The sequence below is a fragment of the Sturnus vulgaris genome, chromosome 3 (genome assembly GCF_052056855.1).
Source record: "Sturnus vulgaris isolate bStuVul1 chromosome 3, bStuVul1.hap1, whole genome shotgun sequence".
Taxonomy (NCBI): domain Eukaryota; kingdom Metazoa; phylum Chordata; class Aves; order Passeriformes; family Sturnidae; genus Sturnus; species Sturnus vulgaris.
In genome coordinates, this window is record NC_142245.1 from 42283176 (window position 1) to 42304000 (window position 20825).

At 37.6% G+C, this 20825-nt stretch overlaps 1 protein-coding gene across 5 annotated transcripts in view; it reads left to right on the plus strand.

The window, feature by feature from the left end:
* The window catches only part of SMOC2 (SPARC related modular calcium binding 2), a 137513-nt gene that overhangs the window by 108718 nt on the left and 7970 nt on the right, over window positions 1-20825 (plus strand). The window lies entirely within an intron of this gene.

Below are 20825 nucleotides of genomic sequence, written 5' to 3' on the forward strand. Positions count from 1 at the left end.
ATTTATGGATGATTTAGGTTGATGGTTGGACTAGATGATTTTAAAGGTCTATTCCAACCTTGATGATTGTGTGATTCTGTTCAGAGGAGGGCCAGGAATGCTCCTTGTCAGTCCTGTAGTGCTGGGGTAGGAAGGGGAATAGCTGCTCCCCCTCCCAAAGCACTTGCTGTCTTCTAGCGTGTGCCGTGGTGGCCTGGGGAGGAGGGAGGCAGTAATCCTCACCTCTGCACAGCTCTGTGGGTCAAGCAAGTACTGAGGCCACTGCTGTGGCTTCAGAGCAGCTGATCCTCCAAAGAGGACTCAGTGTCTTAAATCTATAATAGTTTCCTTGGGGTTTTGAATTTAGTAACTTCAGTATTATTACCCCATTATCTGACTACATGGGCATATTTTAGTCTCCCAGTGGGAAGTTTTGCTCCAGAGGGAGGACGTCTTGCAAGTTATTTTTCAAGACTCTGCAGATCACATTTATTTCCTGCACACCCTCTTCTATTTATCTCCTCATCCTGATTTAATTAATAATGATTTGGTCACAGTTCTTCATACTGCTTTAATTTTTCCTCAATTTGGAATAATTTCTTATCAAAATAAATCTTCACACAAACCTACAGTAGAAATATTAATATCTGGAAAAAATAATCTCAAGCACATAACCCAAGAGCTGCTTAATGTGCAAATTTGCATTAAAAAATTACAGTGAAGGTATTTGTGTTACTAGTAAAATGCCAGTGAAAGATACAGCTGTTTCACAGCTAACAAAAGAGAAAAGCTCGCTAATTAAAGGTGATGCTACTGGCCCAGCAATAGCATTTTATTCATTGGTCTAGTTCGTATTAACCTATAATTTTACGTTTATTTTAAAGGGCTATAATAGGACTAATAAACACTGACTTCATTTGCTTCACAGCCTTTGGCTATGCCAAAGAATATTAATTCTGTTTCTCACCTCACTTGTTGCTGTCCTCCTTTTCCAAACAAGCCCATGTTTAAGGACAGCAGTCTTGCCTGCTGTGCTGTTCTGTGCCATTGGGTCCTGCTGTCAGTGTGAGCAGTGGAACACCTCCAGGAGAATATACCCAGAAGGGAGAATGTTCTCCTGTATCAGGCTGATTTCCCAAGTTGTCTCACACCAGCTGTACAGTTAAATCTGTAATTTTATATTTACTCTACTTCTGTATTTTTTTCTAATAGTAAAGAGACAAAGAATGAAATGAATTTATGTGAAATGTTTCAATGCAGAGATTAACCTAATCAAGAAATCCAAAAGAAAGTGCAAAACAGTACATTTAAAATATCTTTGTTTCTTTTAACAAGATCTCTGCAGAAAGTACATCTGAGTATTAAGAAAGTCAAGATACTTGCCTTCTTTTAACGACAGTCTAAAGTTTACAGTGAAAATACCACAGACCCTTTTAAAAGCTCCAAATACATGACTGTAGATACTGAGGCAGTGTCTGTGCCCACTATAAAATCCTACAATAAGCAGAGTGAAACTTTGATCACACTGAAACCTAAAAGGAATTAAAGAATTTGCCTCATTTAAGAAACTTTGATGCTGTATTCTTAAAACTACAAGCTTCAAGAAATGCTTTTAAAAAATCTTGAAATAATCTCTGGTATAGTGAAGGCATAGGAGAAGTATCTCGTAATAACATGAGGCAATTGGATTATAGCTCTTGAGTAAGCCATAGAAAAAAAGCAACACAAGAGGGGAAGATTGATATAGAATAACTTCAGTGTTTTCTGCCAAAATGCCTGCAATCATTATCATGTTGCAATCTAAAAGCTGTCAAGAAAAACGCATAATAACTGAATGGAAAAGGTGAAAACCTTTTACTGAGCCAAGGCTGTAATCATAATGAAAAATGACACCTGAATTTTATCATGACAGTGAGTGGGAGTCACATAATAAGACAGTATTTCCTCAAAGGCACATGGTATGGGGCTTCTCCTTTATAATCTGATAGAGTAAATTGAATGAAAACATGCCATGGGTTTGTAACGCTGTTCCCTTCAAAAAGGATATCTTGTTTTGTTGTGTTTTCGTACTTGGATACAAGTTCCCCTTGATTATGTGGCAGAAACAGTTCTCATGTTTAATCTCTGGACTGGGAAAAATAAATATTTTCATTTCAGATTGAATGTATATCTGCAGCTATATTTTTGAGAGGGAACAGCAGTGGTTAGGCATTTATTCTTTGTGTTTAGTCACGTGGACAAGTGCTCCAGTTTTGAAATAAAATGAGTACTTCAATAACTGTGGGATTTTCAATTCCCAGCAATTTTGGAAATATCTGGTACTTACAATAAATCACCCTAGAAATGTTGTGTTTTTCATCAAACAGTGACTTTCTGAAATGCAGACTTCTGAGGCATGGGCTTGTGAAAAGTTAAGCCAGTGCAAGACCTAACATTTTGAATAACTTAATGTGTAATACAGTAATAACATCAGTCATTACTCAACTGAATAATGACTGAAAGTGTCAAGCAATAAGCCTAATTTACTTGTCAAGGAAAATGAACACGATGTAGTCAAAATTGTTGACACAGATCTCACATCAGTAAGTGTCTTTCTGAAGAAAATATTTTTGTGTTAGCCTGCAAAAAGCTTTTTGTGTAACCCCCTGCAAAAGGGAAAAAAAATCCTCCTCCAGGGCTCTCAGTTGAGGAGGCCTAGAGGTTGTTTTCAAGCAAGGAATAACGTAAAATAATGTATTTAAAACTACCAAGATAGTCTTGTATGCACAACCATGCAATATATTTAGCCTGCTGCAAAAAAGAACTACTTTGTTAACTTCTTTTGAGAAAAAGGCTGTCTCTGATAATCAGAGAGTCCATTCAATGCTCACGTTTTCTAAATACCAGCCTAGCTTATCTGAGACCAGTGGACACTGATTACCAGTACAAGAGGCAAAGTCAGTGTTGCACATCTCACTGAGGTTGACTTTATTTTACAAAGTAAAGTATGATTATTGAACACGGTTTCTGACTGAGGTTTAAAGGTAATGCCAGGTCCTAATCTTATGGGATCAAAGACATGCTATGTCTTGGTAAGGAGGTGCTGCAACCTTGGTGCAGCCACAGATAGAGGCTGTCATACCTGCTGTTATTAATGTGGAGAACCTGCAACCAGAGCTTGGAAAGACTCTATGCATAGTATTGTTAAATGTTTGCATCACAGCAGTTTATAGTGGTGCAGACTGGGATCCCAGTGTTCTGGGCACTGTGCAAATACGGAGTAACAAGATGATGCCTGGAAAACTCGCAGTCTAGCTGATTGCAAAGCCACTCGGACAATGGGTGGACAGATGCCATCAAGTGGAGAGGCAGTGAAAGTTCCTGCCAATTCCTCAAAGTGCTTCAGTCTGCCAGCATGTGTCACCTTCCTTTCACACTGGCTGAGCTTAAGCCAGCTGGCTGTCCTCCAGGTCCTTCTTCACATCAGGTATTTAGACTGCAGAGAACACATTTTTCTGGGCTCAGTGAAGAGATGTAGAATAAATACTCTTGTTCACAGAGATGACAGTGTATATGAGACTATCTGTGTTTTCCAAATAGATGGTGTTATTCCTTGGTTAAGTGCAGCTTATAGGCCTCCACAACCGAGACCCCTCAAGAAAGAAATTAAATGGCCCCATACAAACATCTGGGAATTCTTTCAAAGGATTCAGAATGCTTCACAAGGTTCAGAAATTTGCTTCTCTCTAGCTCAGCAGGAGTGCTACTGTTCATAGATTCCTGATGTTAGCATATGGCAAAAATCCATGAATAATTTTGGGAAATAAATTAGTCACAAAATTTGCCCATTACATTTGTGAAGTTCTTGAATTTGCTTGCTGTCTAGAAATGTTTTCTGGTAAAGCCTTTTTCTCTGTAAGTCATCCACAAGCAACTCATTGTAAATATTCCTAAAGTACAATTCATGACCTGCTGAACCCTCATCCTGCAAACACTTACTCACATTCTTCTTGTGATTAGTTCAATTAAAATCAAAGAAACTTTTACATGTGGTTGTAAAGTTAAGCCCAGGCATAAGTGTCTGTAGGACAAAGGTTTAGGTTGTTCCATAACCCTTGATATTCTATGTGCTATGTAGTCTCTGTTTGCTAAATGAGACACAGACAGTCAGAACCAGTGCAAAGTCAGGGGTTTTCAGTCCCAGGGTGTTACTCCTGTTCCCTAACTAGAGAGTTATAGAATGCATCTTTACAAGTCTGAGGTTTGGGTTCTTTGAGTACATAGTCCAGATTTCCTGGTAGCAATCCAATTTGAAATTAGCTTTGGAGCACAGTTCAATGCAAAGCAAAGGTCATTGAATCAAATTAATTTAAGAAGCAGAGTGAATATTCATCAGCTTTTTTTATGACTTCTTAATCACTACAGACCCTGTGCTGTGAACTTTATAATGGGGAAAAGTACTGATAAGCGAATTCCTAGGCTTTGTAGCCAACCACAGTTATAATGGAAAATGTCTACTAGAGCTGAGAAGCAGATTTGTTCACAGAAAATAAACCTAGACTTTAAAAAATTCACCTGGCTCACTGAAGAGAAAAGCAGAATCTAGGAATAGCTGTTGACTAGCATATTCAGCTACAGCCTTAGCTAGTAGTTTTAGTAGTAGTTAGCTATAGTATTTTGTCTACTATACATCTGGTGATGAAAAGAATAGACAGCTATGGATAAATATGGATTTAACTCATTTGACATTTGGCTCTACAATCTCGCTTGCTATTATTGCTGTGTCTCTCATTTTCATCAAGCAGGAAGGCATCATAAATAATTCCATTAGTTGTGCACCTCTATGTGCATCTAAATATAATCATTAGTGACCAAAGAGCGTTACTCTTTCATGTGTGCTGGAAATATCCATATCGTAATTCCAGAGAAGTAATGTTTAAATGGTCACAAAACAGTATCTCAGAACCACTGAAAGTAAAAGATTACTGTTTTTTCATTAGGATATTTAGCACATATTTCTACTCTTGGAAATTTTTCAGTATATTTGGTGCTTGTCCTTTAAGTTTTAAATGCAGAAAATTAATTTGGAGCAATTTAGAGGAGAGTTTTATTAGTTAGAATTTTTGTCCCTCTCTGAGATCTGTATAGCTGAATTTACACTATCAAAGAAAGAGCTTTAAGGATGTAAAAATATTCCTAATAAAATGTTCTTAAACTCTCTGAAATATTTATATGAGAGAGTTTTGGATTTTTTTTCCCCAAAATAACATGTACTTGTACAGGGTTTGGGAAGGTGCACTGGAGTATAGTAATTTCTACTTGTGCTTTTTGAGGTTATGTGTGCTAGTAATTTCATCACACAGGAATAATGTATTTCTGATTTATGTAGATTAAAAGTATTTCTATGATAGCTAACATAGCCCTAAATTTAAACCTGTATTTATATTAAAATTCACGGACATATACTAAAATTTACTGACAGACATCCTCTCAATTCACAGTCAAAGGAAAGGATCATAAACAGGCTCTACCTACAAATGTATTCCATATATATTCTTAATAGTTTTCTCATGTTTTGAGATGAACCAAAGCCATTCTGCGACCTGTATCCTATCTCTGCTGTTTGTAATGAATTGCTGTGATGCACCTTAGAGAAAGAAATCACAGTTTTTACTTAGGCTCACTCAAGCTGACTGTACTATGCAAATATAAGAACAGTGATTTTGCTATGAGAAATTTAAAATTCATCATGTCATTGTATTAAGAATAAGAAAAAGTAAAAATATATTTTGCCAATATTTTCAATAGGTGATATCATCCAGATGATTATATACATAACTTCTTGAAAGTAAGTTTATAATTGCATGCTTGGCAGCTACTTGCTCTAAAAAATAATTTGATTTTATTTAATCTCTGAAACTGTTGTTCAAATTCTGCTCAAATTCTTCTACAAAGAGCTCACCAAAGAGAACTCTGATATTAGTATTTTTCTGGGTTTTTTATTTCACAGAAGGAAAGAACAAATGAGATTCAGTAGCAAGTGTCATTAGAAGGTTTCAAGGAGTGTCAGTATTTCAATCCAAGTATCTCTTGCCAATACTGATATCCTGGGCAGGGATGCTGGGACCTGGAGGGAAGATGTCACATCCTCTTCTCTCCAAATGTTCGAGTGGAGATTCATTCTTCTGCCACAACTCTCCTACTCTGGAGCAAGACAGCTCAAACTCCGGGCTCCAGTGGGGCTGCAGGACATGAGGCTGGGCTCACACCCTCTGTGTTCACCGCTGTGCTGAGTTGAGACTCTCAGCTCCTTGCACACATGGCAGAGGCCAGCTTGCACAGGCACGAGTCTAGGCTGGGGGTGAGATGTGATGAACGAGCTCTTTTTGTATTTTCCTGTCAGTGAGACTTAGCAGGGGTTTTGAACTCTTCCCCTGCCAGAAGTGGCATGAACTGCTCTGACCAGCCCACTTTCCCTGTAGGCACAAGTGTGTGCCTGCATTTTTCTGCCTAGAGCTGGTTCTATGAGACATTCCTCCAAGGGAGAAGTTACTCTATTTTGTGTCAGTGAGCTCAACAACCTCAAGGGATGCCGGGTTCACTGCATGTACAGCGTGACTCCTTGAGCATGCCACACTCTCCACTTATCAATGATTTCTATGTGTCTTACAGATACAGAGTGGTAGGTTACCATGTACAGCACTAGAAATGACCACATTTTTCAGCACTTTGCTCTGCACAATTATCTTTCAGATTTCTCATGCAGACCTATTAAAAAATTGGAGTGTACTTAAGCATGAGAGAAAATTTTATTCTACAGTCCTTAAAACTGTCTCAGCATCATTTGTCTTAGAAAGGCAGGAAGATTCTGAAAAAATGTGATTGATGCATCATGTGCTGTATATATATCAAAGGAGTACTTTCTTTATACAATACAAGATTCTTTACAGCTGGCAAGCCAGGACACTTAGTTAATTAGGAGCTCTTGGTAAATATCTCCCTTCCTCCTTAGTAGTTCAGCTGGATCCAAGTTTTCCTATCAGCTTTGTGCAAAGCATAGTTCAGCATAATTAGGACACCAGCTGGACTTCAGAGGTTGGGGTCGTCTAAACTTCATAAACAGCACCTACAGGGAGTTCATGTTCTAGGCGTCATTGACATTACCATCTCAATTTGAACCAAAGTAATGGATAAAAATAATTAATATTAGATATACAATCTTAATGTCAAATTTTGAAAGGAATTATTATTCTCTGACTGAACTTAGTCTGGTTCTTACTGAATCAAAGGAAGCTGGTCTCTTTTATATAAAAATACTTTGTCCTCTGAATTCCTAAAGTTTTACTAATTTTTCCATTAAACATTCCTATTGCAATCTGGGCTAAATTTAATTTTTTTTGCAAAGACTAAAATGCCAATCTGTTATGAGCTGTTTGAAATCATGTTTTCTATTTCAATTGACCACTTGATTGGACACAATGCTGATTTCATCCTTTGTCTGCTGTGTTTCTTTTTCCCTTGTTCCTCCTTCTTGATGAAAAAGATGAAGGCAAACAGAGCTGCAACATCTGTGTCTCACATGTTTACAAGTCCATTTCATTAGTTCTATGAGCTGTCCAGGATTTATGTGTCGCATTTTGTTCACTACATGAAATTGTCAATAGGAAAAGTTTAATCCAATAGGGTTTACCAAAAAAAAAAAAATCACTTAATTGAGCTTCCTATAAAAAATTAATTTCTTTAAACAGGTATTTTGACTGCGGTATTAACAGTGTACACAGTTCTCTTGGAGCCAAGCTCATGGTTTCAGGCATGCATCACACAGTGTTATTGCAAACTTGGCAACTAAATTGAGGAAAGAGATTAATGTGCAGTGCAGTGGCTGGACATGTAAGGTCCATGAATTGGGCTTTAAATTAGAGTTCCCTCTATGGCTTGGTGAAAAAGAAGGCATACTGCTGTGGTGCTGGCATTTCCGATGTTTAGAAAAACAGGGCTTGCTCTTCATCTGAGTTGTTTTTACTTTTGAAGTTCATTAATTTCCCTGACATAGGCAGGTGGCTTGGTTAAACTAGGGTTATTTGGGAAAGCAGGATTCTTCTGGGAGAGTGAAAACTGTATGGTTTATTCTACAGTGAAACCTTGTTTTGTCAAATTCCTTAGCTGCTTGAGATTTAAGCTTGGAGGCCTGGCTGAGCGTTCGGGTGAATGCTTTGTTGTTGCTAGCTCTCCTTCATATCTGGCTGTGAGGCATCTTGCAGACAGGCTTCACTTGATAGTCACTTCGTGTGGAAGGCAGCAAGGGAATGAGGAATGTGAACAGATATAAACTGCTCTGGTTCTTACAATCCACCCAAGGAAAGCTGCCCTGGGAAGCAGGTCAAAAAATTGGTTTAATATGAAAGGAGAGGCATGCATTTCTTATCATAAAACTGTTACCTGAGTGAATATATTAAACCTGAACTCTTCATTTGAAATCAAACATGGTTGTCTGAAGGGAGACTAAAAAAGACCAAACAGATTAGACCCACTGTATCTTACTCTAGTTGTAATTATATAGGTGATAAACAAAAGGTGAGCTCATTGAGGGGTACAAGAAATGTCTTGATGCTGAAGTTTTTCCTTTTTCTACAATGAATTTCGTAAGATGTTCGACTGGGCAGAAAGAGAAGGGTACCTTCTATGCCTTAGATGGAACTCATAAGTTGGCTAATATTAGGACTGTTTTCAGTCCTAACATTAAGAAAGGAATACTTTTTTTTTTTTTAATTTCTTTACAAATGAGTTTTATAATTTTTTATTAAAGTAAGGATTCATACCATGTGCACAGGCTCAAGTCAAGCTCCCTCTCACAGATTTGTTTTCTCTCAGATATTTAGCTTCAGAACTTTTCCTTGATAACATTGGTAATTTTGAGATAGGTAGGAATTGAGTTAATTTTCTTGTAGCCAATCCAAAATTTGTACTTCAACAGCAAAAGACTAATTCCCCATGCCCAAGTTTTCTACTTAGTGATTTATCTCTGTTTACAGATAAAGCAGAACACTGTAATACAGGACAGATAAAGTGAGAACATTCTATACTCATTATATTTCCAGTAGAGTCAACAGATAAATGCCTGTCATAAAAGAAGAGCAATTTATTATTAAAGTGTGCTTTGATAGCTAGGCATTTATATTCTTTTTCATTGTTTCCTGGTAACCATTTCCAAACATATGAGCATAATTAATGGAATCTCTCACATACTTGAGAGATGAAAAGTGATCCTTTTCATGCAGAAAAAAAACAGAAAATAGATTAAATAAAGTTCACTAAAAAATTATTGTAAAATTTGAATTTGGAACTCTCATTCTTTCCCCTTGTCTTGAGAGATGTTTTTATCTTCAAGCACTCATGAAATTCACAGATCAAATCTATTCTGCTCCATCTGAACAACTCAAGATACACTTGATATTATAGACAAGTCGAGGTGGTTTACTAAGTTGAGTCATAAAGTTTGTTGATGTTTTTGAAGGCACTGTGTGAGAACCCCGAGTTCTCTTTCTATTAAAAATTTAGACAATTGAATGAAACCTTTCTCATGAAAAAAAAAAAAAAGTGACAAAAATTAAGGTTGTGCTTTGTGTTTTGAATGGAAACTGTCAGGTTGAGACAGAATCACTGAAGTACCCTATGCTTTTTGTTGCCCCTAAAAATAAAGTTTCCTTTTTTTTTTTACTCTTTTCCATGACATCTGAGTGCTTGATTCCCTCCAGTTAGCCTATATTTTCCAGTGTGCTCTGAATTCAACTTTCTACCACTGGAAGTTGTATTGTCTACTCTTTTAATGTCCCCTACGTGAAATGCTTATATTGAATAATTGAGAAGCTTAAATGCTCAATTTTAAATTGAATGCATTTAAAATTAGAAAATAAAATCCAACACACTTAATATGTTTTTATATCAAAAAACAGGCTTCTCTTTTGTATTTGCTGAAAAAAAGTTTTAAGCAGTGGCTTATAATATAGAAGAATGATAGAGTGTTGCTTAAGCATCTGTTCACACAGCTCTGTTGTTTGGTGAGACAAAAAGCCTCCAGACCAAAACATGCAAGGTAAAAATCCTCTTTACTTGAGAATTTGACTCTTCAGACTATGAAGTGCAGTGCCTTTATCCAGCAAAGCACTGAAGTCCATGCTTTTCTTTAAGCTCATGAATTCATTTGATCTAGTGAGAAGACTCTGTTGACACACTTGCCAGGCTTTTTGGAAGATGCTGGTTGCATTTCTTTATGCCATGCAGGATGAAGCCCTGACTTAAAGAACATGCTGTCCAGTTCTGATGCTATTTTTATTCTGCTGAAGAAAATGTTTTAATGTAGCAATAGGAATAGTTTCTGACATTCTCTTTGTTCTGAGGGATTGCTCACAGCAAAAGGAACCCTTCTGTGGACACACAATAGCTTGATGATTAGAGTACTCAGCTGAAGGGGAAAGAACATAGGTTCAAATCCTTGATCCAAACCAGACAGAGCAGGGAATTGAACCTAACTCTCTAGTGTCAGAGATTAGGGTATTCCACTGGGATAACAGCAAGCCAGGTTTCAACTCCCTGCTCTGTCTGGTTTGGATCAGGGAGTTGAACCTCAGTCTCCTCCATCTCAGCTGCGTGCCCTCATCACCAAGTTATTTGGCCAAGATGGGATAGGGTGTTTTGCACTTAAAAAAAAAAAAAAAAGGCATTAAAAAGCTCATTTTGCACCAGAGTAAAATATAAACTACCCACTCCTGACTATTTCCACATGATGGAATTGTTGTTTCCTGGCCAGACCGAGAGAGAGCTACTTCGTGGTCACATACTGAGAGTGCCAGAAGCAATAGGAAGATATAAAACCCTTCTGTCCCTGCAAATGCAGCTAAAGAAGCAGAGATTCAGCCATGTTATCCACATGGCTTTGGCAGAAGCAGAGAAAACAAAACCACCAGAAGCCAGTTCATGTGAACACCAGAGCTATCTTAGTGAACCACAGTTTTGTTTGGAGGAGAATGGGGAGGAAGATTAATATTCTGTCAGTGCTGTTGGAGGTGTCTGTGTCAGAGCACAGACTGTGAGCTTGCTTGGAACTTCAAGCAGCTTTTTTCTCCACTGACTTCCATGTCTCTCTTCTCTCCCTCAATTTTCTACCTGGTTCTCTCCAATCTCCATGTTTTCTCCTCCATTCACTGCCCTTACCATATATTCATGTCCTTTCCAAAAAAAATCTTCTGGCTTAAGCTCTAGACTTTGCAATGGCACACGTAATTTAAACTTGTAAAATCCTCTGTGAATGTTCTTATATCAGTTGATAGAAATGAATGGATTGTAACTGTTTGCCTTTTCCTTGAAATCCACGCATACATGTTGGATTTCTTAATCTAATCCTAGGCATTTTTAAAGGTTTAAGTGTCTGGGTTTTTTTGTTTTGTTTTGTTTTTTCCCTGCTCATTACATTCTCTTTTACCTCCTGAATTTAAACAGCAGTAGAAGACCAAGTGATTTTTGACAATATAGCATGTGAACCCTTTTATAGCTATCTGCATAGGACTTGTTTACTTCAGTCATGCAAAGTTCGTAGACTCATAATGTTGGAATTCACAATATTGAGTATCTGCAGGTATGGAACATGGACTTCTAGTTTTGAATAAGAGTTTTTAACATTCATTCACTTGTAATGGAAAATGACCACTGTATACTATATCAGCACTAGAGTATGCATATTTATACCAAAGAATTATTCCCAGTAGAGTTATAATGGAAATGTGGGGCATGTGAATTATGGAGTCATTATTTCAGTTGCATTTACCAGCAGGCAAGCACTGTTAAAAATGCATGGCTGGAAGTCAGGTTAATATGCATGCCCAACAAGGACTCAGTTTTGCTGGTTCTGAGCATTTGGGATACTGCTGTTGTATACTGATTGTATTTTCCCCTATCCCCTGCAGTATCCAGGACACAAAGTTATTATGTGATGTCTTGTTTCCATCTCTCTCCATTCACTTAGCAGCACAGAATAAGACACCTGAGAACCTCACTCATGGGTTTCTGTTGTTGTGTTATTAACAAATGAGATTCCAAGGCCTGCTCCAGAAACTGCATACACACTGCTCTCACTGTCTGCACATGCTCAGTCTTGCAGCATGCCATGTCAGCCTGTGTATAAAATGGGGTCATGTTTGTTAGTAGACCATGCCTGATGTCTGGAGGTGGACAATAGGATATTACTCTCTCTCAGTTTCCTGTAGAGTCTCACAGTCAGTAAGCCTGGCTGGTTTTCCCATTTCAATAACCTCTCTCCTCAGTCCTTTTGGATATTACCTGTTAATACCAAAAGTCAGCTGACTCTGTGGAACCTGGTTAGCATTACACTTCATGGCATCTGCTGGAGTTGACAGGGTGGGCTTCTGCACAAACACAAGGCAATCCAGGCCTTGGCATGGCTGCAGGATATCCTTAGTGGGCTACCTGACTGAATGCTGGACATGCACAGGGGACACAGACCACACTGTGCACAATGAAACTCACTATAGGGTAGTGGTCCAGTGAGGAAAGTGTCCTCATAATCCTTAATGGAGTGTTATCATGGAATTGGATCTTCCTGCTGTAAAGTGACCCAAGGTATTTTGTAATCAAACGGCACACTGTAAACTGTTCTACATGAAGTCAGCTGCATTGCATCCTTCCTTGCAGACACTTTAGAACCATAATTACATTAATCTCCATCCTTAATTTTCCATTGTGCTTCTGTCATTGCAGGATCTCTGCTACCAAGTGCTATGTGTTAATTTCTTCAGTGTTTACTGTAAATTGCAAATTAAGGGTGGCATGGTTAATTCTCAGTTGCCTGCTTTTTTGTGGGATTAAATCCAGTTCATCATTATTTGAGCATTTAGTTTATTATTGTTTAATGAAGTACACAGTACTATATTTGAATTGGGGATCTGTTCCAAGGGGAGGTCTATTTGCAAAGAAAACTCTTTTGAGAACCTGCTGTAGCTACAGAGACCTCTGTCAATCTTGGAGAAGTGTACTGGTAATGTTGAATAAGGAGTGGACCATCACCTTTACTTTAAATAAATAATGTCACCTGGGCCTATTCAGTCTGTCATAGTATGTCCACCTCCTTCAGCAGGAACTAGGGACATTTCATTCTTGTGTAATTTCATACCTTGCAAGAGTTTCTTACTGAGGAATTGTAAGTTGTATTTGTTTTTTGTATTAGTCATCTTATAGCTTTTTATTTAGCAAAGGATGAGCCAGTGACATGTGAAATTATATTTGCAGAGGAAATCTATCATGTTTAATGGAAAGTGTCCAGAAAGGTAACACGACTGCAGATCCCAAATTAAAACTGCATAAAAAGAAAGGGAGATTTTTGTAATGCGAGGTTTCCAAGGACTGATTCATTCCATAGTGTTCAAGTAATGCTTTAATGGTACTTGCTGACTCCTTTTTCACTTCAGTTACTCCCAGGATTTCCATTTTATAAACCTCTTTTAATCACTGCTGTAAAAATGCATTCTGAGTTACAATTCAATATATAGTTAATGTTCCAAGAAACAGCCATGCCTGCCTGCCATTAATTCTAGCCTCCCTCTGTATTGGATATCCAATTCCTAAATCTGTCACTTGCCAGCTATGGAAGGGAGGGAGAAAATAGTAATCAGATAAAACTGGTGAAAATTTGTCTCTTAATGCAAGTTCGGTACTCATAGGTATAAGCAAAATAAAACAAGAGTAACGACTGATATTTTATATGACTGCTTGCAGTATTGCTAGATCCTCTGCCTCCTTTCTGCTCCTCTCTTCCCCATCTTTTTTTTCCATCTTTACCATCCAACAATATGCTTTGAACCCTGGTAGCAGTTAGTTTTGCATTTGGTTGTTCTGTCACTGCTTTTATTTCCAGATTCAAGAGACACCAGGTCACTGCATCTGTGAAATGCTCCATTTGTGTGCCACAGGTTGGCGTTCCTCTGTACCATCTATATTTGTTCTTTTTCTAAAACAAAACAAAACAAAACAAAACAAAACGACCCCCAAAACAAAGAATGTACAGTGTTTCAAAGGTGTATTTGGAGAGATGTATCATGTACAAAAAGGTATCTTTATGGAGTGCTAACTTTCTATCTCCATCCATCCTGTGTTATGATTGCATAAGAATCACACATGAGCATGAAGATACCACTCTGTGCATGGGGACTCTTAGAAAATTGCTCTAATAGGAATGTGTGCTGCTGGCCCAACAGCTCTGAATCTCCTTCTTCTGATTTAATGACCATTGGTTCTTAGGCTCTGAATAAAGACCTTTTTTGTGGCTTTAGATGTTAGTGGATGCTTTGAGGATTTTCAGCTTTTGCTTCCAGTGGTAAAAGTCTCAGTAGGAGATAGCCAGAAAAGTTAAAATCAACATCAGTTTGTAGAAAAGGCTGTTTTTCATGAAGGTTTCCAAGGAGCAGGCTGCTGAGATTAATTAAGTAATGTAAAAAACATCCCCACTAAGTCAAATCCCCATAGTTCAATTTTTCCATCAAGAGGCCAGAATTATGCACCTTATTTCTGAGGTCACTTCCATAAGTACAACAGCATACATTCTTTGTAATAGCTTTTCCTTTTTAGTGGATATTTAAATGGAGGTAATTAAATATGTTTTCTTTCATACCCTTCTCCTGAGAGGAAACATAACAGCATGATGAAAATACAAGTGAATGGGAAATAATAAATGTCTACCAAAAATAACTGCATTTTTACTATTGGCTGCTAATTGTTAAGACTTTCTGAGTGTTAATGGGGAGATTCAGATGCCTGTCATACTTTATAAAACTGGTTTCCAAAATCTTTACATTTAGTAAGCTATTCTTAAAAGTGCTACTGCAGTCAGAGGTACCAGCTGTTTATCTCAGGTCCAGACAGTCATGAAATATGGTATATAAAGCAGAAGTATAACGTTTTGAAAATCAGATCTTGTTTTTCTCTTTTACACATTTCTGGGCTCCTTTCTAATTTTCAAGCTCTTCTCTCTGTGTCCTAATCAGTGGGGTGATTGACTTCTGTCACTGTGGCAACACTTCAGTGAGATGCATTGTGTTTCTTCCCCTGGAGCTGGACCCACATGGCTGCACTGCAGGTCATGCCCAACCTGAGGTCATGAGCCTCTAAAGGCTACAAGTTTGCATGGGCACAGACTGCAAACCTAAATGCTCAGAATGTCAGTTTCCTTCTCAACACACTGAGATGTCTTTGGCCTCCAAAAGTGAAGTAGGTATTCTGTAGGCATTGGCTGCCAAATAGAAACATCAGGTTTTTTTGATCCAGTCAAGCAGCAAAGAGGCACGACTCCTTATGATCTGAATTTTTAGATTTTTTTCCTATTCGCAGTCAAATCTAGAAAGGTAAAAGTCTACAAGAGAATGTTTAAGAATGGCAGATAAGATCCAAAGACTTTCTCAAGTTTGGCATTGATTTTTGGCTGGATGACCTCTGAAAGGATTAGTGTTTCAACTGGTTCATTGCTCCCTGTTTTCACAGTGACATCTCAGAGCTATTACCAGCAAGAAATTCACTTCTCAAAAGCCCTTCAAAATTTAATGGAGGGAAAACCAAACTAAAATTGGTAATCAGAATTTAGCCTTTTCACATTGCCTGTCTTATGCTTTGATGTTCTGATATGATTTTCTTTTTCTTGTTTAGTAATAATAGTACAGGAACTGAAATAAATGTAAAGGACTGTTTTTCCTATCAACAAATGCCCTAGTCTTTGTCAGTTGCCTGCAAAAGCTGCTTATGGGATCTTGTGTTTCTGCTATGAATATTATCCCTTCTTTCTTCCACATTTACCCAAAGAATAGGAGAGTAGTTGGAGCCTAAATCTATTTATTAAACAGATACATATCGGATTAATCACAAGCTGTTTAAAACTACCTGGGAATATAAGTTATCTGTCTGGGCTTCCTCTGTTAATAGGGAAGAAGTGGAACATTTTAAGGGAGATTGTCTTCTATTATAAGGGAAAAAAAACCCTCAGGTAGTTGGGATGAAAGCCTTCTGAATGGGTTCCTTTATACTAAGCTTAAACAATTATTATGGGTGAGACACCTCATTTCAGCAGGCTCAAGTTCAACAAATCCCCCTCAATGCACTTTGGTATGATATGAATGCCTAGGGTTGAAGGGTAGGGCCTTGGGAGAGCATCCTTTGTTAACTCTTTCATGTGTGTGTGTGTGTCCCTTGAAATTAGAACAGAAAGATAATTTTTAAGTAGTAGCAAAAAATGGAATACATGTTAAGAACTGAAACCGGCTTCCTGCACTTGTCAAGAAATAATACTTCTTTCCTGTAAGGCATGGAGATCTGGGGCTACAAAGAAATAGATCAGTGGCACCCCTATAGCTAATATCCATTGTATTCTATTTATTTATTTTTTAAAATTTGGGTAAGGACATATGAAAGCGAATTTTTCTCTGAGCTTAACTTAATTCTTTTAAATTTTATGAATATTTAAGAGAAAAAATAAAATTATAAAAAACTGTAATACCTGAGGGATGTTGACAAGGAGAGGTAATAATGTCTTCAAGCCTTCTAGGATACAGAATAAGAAGTAGATAGTTTTTGTCTGTGAGAAGTTACCAGAAGCTGCAGTGAGGGAAAAATTGAAATGAGGCATAGAGTCATGGAATCAGAGAATTGTTAAGATTGGAAAAGACCTCTAAGGTCATCAATTCCATCTGTTAAATAAAACTATAAAGGCACTGACTCTGTTAGTGAGGCATGATTTAACACCATGATTTTTAGTAATCAGCAGAGTAACAAATTTCACTCCCAGGCTCATATTCTGAAGGACTTTTTTTTTTTTTGGAGAGGGAGCCAGGAAGAGCTCAGGAAGTCCTCCAAAAAATGAGGAGGCCCCTCAGCATGTCTAGACAAACACAAACTTGTGGTTCACATGGATCAACAGAAATAAACTCATGACTGTACATATATGTGTATAGAATAAATGTCCAAGAAAAAATGTTTTTGTTGTATTGTCTGTTCTCCCAGAATAACCAATAGCACTGAAACATTTTCTTAAATTCTTTTTTTCTGTATAACGCTGTTTTTCAGTGAAATCAAAGGTACAAATGAAGCATGAATAGTTCTGATCATTCTAATTTTTGGTAGATCGAAAACTTACTTGCAATGTTTAGAAGTATTTCAGTGGTCATTGTATTTCAGTGCACTGCTGAGCTTTATGTTCATATTAACAAACAGGGAATAAAAAAGAAACTTTATATTTGCTAATTGGAAGTTGTCATGCCTTTAATAACTTGAGTGGCTGACTCAAGACAGTTTCCTCTCTTGCAGGAAGATTAATGTAAAATCCCTTTTAAGGTGGCTAATCTTATCTATTGGATTCCCATTTTTACAGAAATTAACAAAGTGCTCCTCTAGCCATGACTTCAGATATGTTGTAAAAGATAATTTTCCAAGACTGACAATAGTAGATTATTATCAACCAAACAGTGAGTTCCAAGGCACTAGGGTGCATTTTAGAATTTTTATGGAAAACCTCCCCACAGATTTAACTTCAAAAATCCATTCTTAGTCCTAAAAGTAGTTATCTGTATAGAGAGATATGTATATATCAGAGATAAAATGCATAATGACGATTCTCTGATTTCATTTATATTATAGCTGAAATGAGGTATTTGTGTATTCCTGTCATTTGTTGTATGTATTTGTTGGTCTATGGTTTACTCTGGATTACACTACCCTTAAAGCAAACACTTCAGTCTACATTCTGAACCTGTATGTTAACTCCATGTGGTTTCAGCTTCCACCCTTTAACAACAAATTACTATTTATGTAAGCTGTCAAATCCACACAGGACAGGCAGCTGCAGAAGAAGAAACTGAAGCCTATAAACCATGACAAGAAGCCTAAGGCTCCCATAAGAGACTAGTCTTTCCCTTTCTGCATTTAGCCCAATAAGAGTGAATTATTCATTACAATCAAGCTAAAGCTCCTCCAGTCTTGCCAGTTCATCCACAAATTTGTTGTAAATTAAAGCTCAGCATGAAGCCTCCAGAGAATTATTCTGAGTTAGTAACACCTGCAAAGAACAGAGATTTCACTGTGGGGTAAATTGCTGTGTGATTTGCCCACACGTCAGCAAAACTTATAATTGGGAGAACCTGAATATTTTCTCTGTATTTGACTGATGAGGATTTTGTGGGGTGTCATTTTACGTTAAGTAGTAGAGTTATAATTCAGAATGTTTCACAGCAACCGATTGTGTTTGTTTTAACAGCAATTTTTCTTTTCTATGAGATTTCTATTACTGTCAGCTGCTATTGCAACTTTATGAAATACACATTTAGAAACCTTTTTTATTCTTAGGGAAAATTGTCAGAGACAGGCTTTAAACTGTGGAATTTTCTTCCCGTGATTTCTTGTGAATTTAGAAGTTGATACTTTCCCCTACTTAGCTGTATCTCATAAATGGCAAGCTAAGTGAGGATTTTGATCTCTATATCTGTAACATATGTACACTCAGCAGCTCCCTGGACAGCAGTGGAAACTACCTAAAGCAGATATTTGTTTCTTCCAGATGTTTCAGAAATACACCCATAAATAATATGAAAAATTCAGGTGGAGCTTCTAAATCAAATTGGATATTGACATTATTAAGCATCCAAAAAAAAGGACAGAGGAAAAAAAGTCAAATTGCCTTTGCTCCAAGTTGTTCTGCATTTTCACATACTGAAGTCTTATTTTTTGCATTTTCCACAAGTCCTATATCAATTCACAACTTATGTTTGGAGCAGAATTTAGGCTTCTGGCCAGTGTTGGTAATAACAGCTCCAACACTAAATGAATAAAACTCATGACATTCAAGATAGGCCTCCATGGAGAGCCTCAGAGATTCTTTTCACCTGTCCTTAGAAAGGAACCAGCTCTGGCCCACAGTGCTGCCCTTGCTAGCACTGAGCTCAGTAAGTTGCTCAGGGACTTGGTTGCTTGATCCGTGCAGGTTGGCATGCTGGCACAACTGGATGTGCCTGCTGCATGGGAGCTGCCTGGCCTCTGCCTGCTCATCTCTGGACACATGTGCTTTTGTGGTTTGCAAAGTTATGTGACCTCATTTAAATCACAATGCACAATTTACTTTCATGGCTGGAATGCCTGAAACTAATTTATCAGCAAACTCTTTGCACTAGAAAATATGCACTGAGGGGAACCTGTTGGTACAGTTTTCTGTCCTTCCCTTATTAATATCTTGCCACCCTTCTAACTTTTGCTCCTTACTGGGAAAATTGAAGTTCTTGCCTCACTGAACTTAAACTTACAGTCATAGATGCTCGATTGTTTGACTTTAGTTTTTTGGGTTTTTATTTTTATTTATTTTTTCTCTTTTTTTCCAGTTGTGACAAGAAAAAACCCACAACTGATTAACGGTTAAGGAGAAAGGGACATATCTAACAGAGTGACAACTGTTTTCATATGTGTACTTTTAGTACAGTGAAACTTGCCTAAGTGAATTCCTTTTACATACCTTTTACAGTTACTGGAATAAAATATCCCTGGTGCCAAAGGCAAGGAACTCATAACTACGTGGATGTGTTAGGCAGTAATATCTAGTGGGTACTCCTGCTGTACGTAATAGCTGAGTTATTCTTACTGCAACACAACTAAGGGCTAATATAACACAGGTTTATTTCCTTGGATCAACATGCGATGTATTAAAAAATAATTTGCTGGGCAAGATGAAGCTTTTCAGGCTCATGTAGTCCTACTGCCTGCTCCAGAGGCTGCTGAGAAATGTAATAAAATACCAAATCCCTAGTGACTGACTAATCTTCCTTTTCCACAACACTTCAAAGTATTTCCCTTTTTCACTTTAAAACAGAACTATGTAAGTGGCTTCCAGCACAGAATAGTCTGAAAGTGCTGCCACGGGCTCTAGCTTCAAGCTTGTAATCTCCATGTCACTGATCATGGATCATCCTATACTTTAAGTCAGCTATTTAGAGGGTTAGAGGAAGACCTGGTGTTTGGCTCAGGGGTCTAGGGAAGAGGAGAGGAAGCAGGTGTATTGTATAAGCAAACCTCCATGTGTCAACATCCATGTGCTTGTCAGAGGAATTTATCTGCTCCAGCTGTGCTGCTCGAAGAGGGGATCTTTCAGTATATACTTATCTGACATATTATGTGTCTGAAACATGCTGTCAGTTTCTTTCAGAGAAGAGCTTGTTAGCATAGGGAATGTGATTATGAGGATGATCTAGCATTGCTGTAGGATCTCACAGTGTGAACTAAAGTACCAACTAGCAGCAGCTGATTGGGCAAGGTGCCATGTAGTGGTAGTTAACCCCTGTCCAAGAGGAAAGGGAAGGACACAAGGAGCTGGCTATCATTTCACAGAGAGGTAAACCAATGCACTGAAAGCACGTGTGTCAAGAAAGCCTATGGAAAATAAGAGGAGCAAAAGTGGAAATCTGAAATAAGTATTGTGTTGTTGGCTTCTAGTCCACGTTTCTGTCTTGTGCCATATACAAACTTCTATTGCTTCAAAGCTGTTATTTTCAAAATGTGACACCTGTGTTAAAGACATCTGAAAGAAGGAAAAATAATGGCCAAAACTGAAATAAAGGGACTCATGATATGCAAAACAGATTCACACTTGCTTCGGTTCAAAGGGTTGTTCACTTATTCCTGCTCTGTTACAGATATGTACCTGAATTTAAATGCTTGTCATTGAATTATGTTATGAATATGCCCACAATTTATGGAAATTTGTGTACAGGGAGTAATATCTATATTAAAGTCTAAACTATTGTTGGAATAGAAATGTTGTAAAAACAAGTAACAACAAA